The sequence below is a fragment of the Corvus brachyrhynchos genome, unplaced genomic scaffold, assembly GCF_000691975.1.
Source record: "Corvus brachyrhynchos isolate BGI_N302 unplaced genomic scaffold, ASM69197v1 scaffold490, whole genome shotgun sequence".
Lineage (NCBI taxonomy): Eukaryota > Metazoa > Chordata > Aves > Passeriformes > Corvidae > Corvus > Corvus brachyrhynchos.
This window is the reverse complement of record NW_008235774.1, coordinates 1414366-1417297: the sequence shown is the minus strand read 5'-3', so window position 1 is coordinate 1417297 and position 2932 is coordinate 1414366.

Below are 2932 nucleotides of genomic sequence, written 5' to 3'. Positions count from 1 at the left end.
AACACTCTCTTCCCAGATTAAAAAACTTGTGTGGCTGGCACTGGAACAGACAGACAGCTCTATTAGGGACTGTTTGTCCTGATACAGGACAGCTCCGTGACTAGCTCAATAACCTTCTTCTGATAACAGGCAGAGGCACACTCCGTCGCAAGAGCACCAAGGGCAATGACCATGCCCTCCAACATAGGCTGAGAGAAGGCTGAGATGGCCTTAAAATAAAGTCTCCTTCTCTTTTATTCCCCCACTTGATTATGCAGCACAGTGTGGGGAGTGGGGGGTATATGGCCCAGCCCCTGCTCACCTCTCTCATGCTGTGGTGTCCTGCACAGTTCCTGGGTGCTGACTTCTGCCAGCACCACGTACAGCACTTGAGCACAGCCTGAATTGGCTGCTCTTCCCCTGCCAGCCAAACTGGAGGGCAGCCCACAGGGAAAGGCTTTACACAGGCCCCAGACACTGCTCTGTATGCTGGGTAAGGATCATTGGCACCTTGGAGGGATGAAGCTGGCCAGACAGGTCTATGACCCATGAGGAACATGTGCCCTTTGCTGCTACACCTCAGGTCCCCTGGAGATGAGGCCAGCAGGGATATTCTGCTACAAGTAAATGACCAGTCACTCCAGTCACTAGGCTTTGCTAGTTTGACACAGTGCAAGGGGGCTGACAGCTAACCCACAAGCTATGTATGCTCAAGGCAGTACTGCTTTAGAGGGCAGAAAGATGCAGCAGGAAGCACTGAAATAGCCAAACCCATGGCAGAAGGCATAATTTTCATTGATAACAGCAGAGTAAAGCAGGGCTGGTATGTGCCTGTGGAAGAGTGGTGGTAGCTTCAGGCTCATGGCAATGGCCTGCCTGAGCCCACGGCTGCCTGCAGCCTGTCTCCAGAGCCCTGTGGCCACCCCAGCCTGGGAATCCTTTCAGCTACATACAACTTGAGACTGCTTCAGGCAAGCACAGGCAGGGAAACAGAGATTCAAACCAGCCTTGCTCTGTGCTAGCAGCTGAGTGCTGGAGCCAAGTGCACCCATAAAAGGAGAGAGGAAGAAGAGGCAAAATCCAGATTGTTTAAGAGCACATCTGGGGGACTGCATAATCAAAACTGAGACAGGCAGAAGATAATCTGCAGCTGGTTCAGTATGTATTCCACTTTCCTGCAAACCCCAGCTCTCCTACACAGCCAGCAATGGGATGCCTGCAGTGCTGGATGGTGGAGTGTGTCAGGGGAGCCCTTGCACACACCCAGCTGATGCAAGGAGACCAGTTAATGTAATCACTGCACCAGGTGCAAGAGGCCCTGCAGCAAAGCATTTGTGATCATGGAGTCACCACAAAGGGGTTAATCTGTAATAACCAGGACAAAATGCTAAGCGAAAACAAAGCAAGTGTTTCATGAAGACGCAGGAGACAGGTTGCAGCAGTGCACATGAGCTTCCCCATCAGCACAGCAGCCAAAGGAATGCAGAAAAGCAGGGAGCTGTTAATGGGACCAAGAGGCTAGTGCTGAGCTGGGAGCACAGACCAGCAGAGACATGGCAAAGAGGATAAGCAAATGAGTAGTCACTTCTGAAATTAAAAGCGCAAAGAGCTTGAGAAGAGCTGTGGACAGGCACACAAGCAAAACCTTTGGTTCCAGCAGTCCACACTTTGTCAGGCCCCTCAACACATACCCAGATACTGGAGTGGCAAAGGTGCAGCTTGGCTAGGATCAGAAAAGCAAGTTCCAGGGATGAGTTTTCTCAGGGGATCAGCTTGAGCAGAAGAGACATCAACAATCTGGTCCAGTCACTCCAAATTTGACTCTTTCCTTTGTGAAAAATGCAGCTATAGAAGGTGAAGACAGAACTTACACAAGCTCCTTAAATGGCAAGATGAAGACAAAAAACCCTACTTGTGTTTACTGGCTCAGCTCTCTGAGAGTTCTTCCCCCAGACAAAGCTGAGGACTGAGCTCACTCCCACTTAAGATCTGAGATCCCCAAAGGAACAGTGAGCAGCAGCCATATGCTGATTGAGGAAGAGGGGAGAAAGTGGGATGCATTGTGACATCTGCCTCCAGACAGTATAGATCTTGTCAATCAAGTCTACAGAAGGCTAGATAAAAATATCAGCCACTGTGGGCCTTCAGAGACTCAACTGCCTCTGGAAGTCACAGGAGAACGTCCAATAGTACAGTGACCCCAAGAAAGAGTGGCCTTCAGACACAGGATGGAAACTGACTTCCCGCTCTCCTAAGGCTATCCCGATGGCACAGATGGGTTTGAGCAGGAAGGGAAACTTTATTGCATCTGTTCAGGGAAGCAGCAGGATGCAGTGGGACCAAGTCCCTGCTGTTTTCTTGATGACAGAAACTGAAGCCACAGGCACCAACTTTGGGCATGTGGAAAGTTTGAATGTCGTAGAGACTGCTGTGAAGAGCTCCCATATTCTATATCCAAAGAAAACAGGCATCAGGTCACTGAATGTCAAATACATGTCTTTATAAAAATCAAGATCACATTGACATAAAATACAGGTTTGTCACTAAGGACTGAACAGTCAGAAAACTTGCCCTGAAGCTGTGGACTAAACATTTGTAGGAAGACAGAGATGCTGTTCTGGGAAAAGCTACCATCAGTAAAGGTCCCTGCTTGGAGTATCAGATCCCACCTGTCAGCACCTCAGTGTAAGAGGTCCATTTCTGCCCACTCCCACAGGGAGCTTCAACTGCATCAAAACACCACACACAAGTATCTACCTTTGCTCTTCATTGGGCAGGGGCAGAGGCTTTATGACATAGCAAGCCCTGGCCGGGCAGCAGCATTTTTTGAGCTGCATTTAACTCTGTGCAGGAGAGGTTGAGACGAGGTAAAGCCTCGTACAGGGAAGAAGCTAGAGGCAGGCACTCCCACCTCCACAGCCACACCAACAACAGCTCCCGAGAGAGGCAGGCC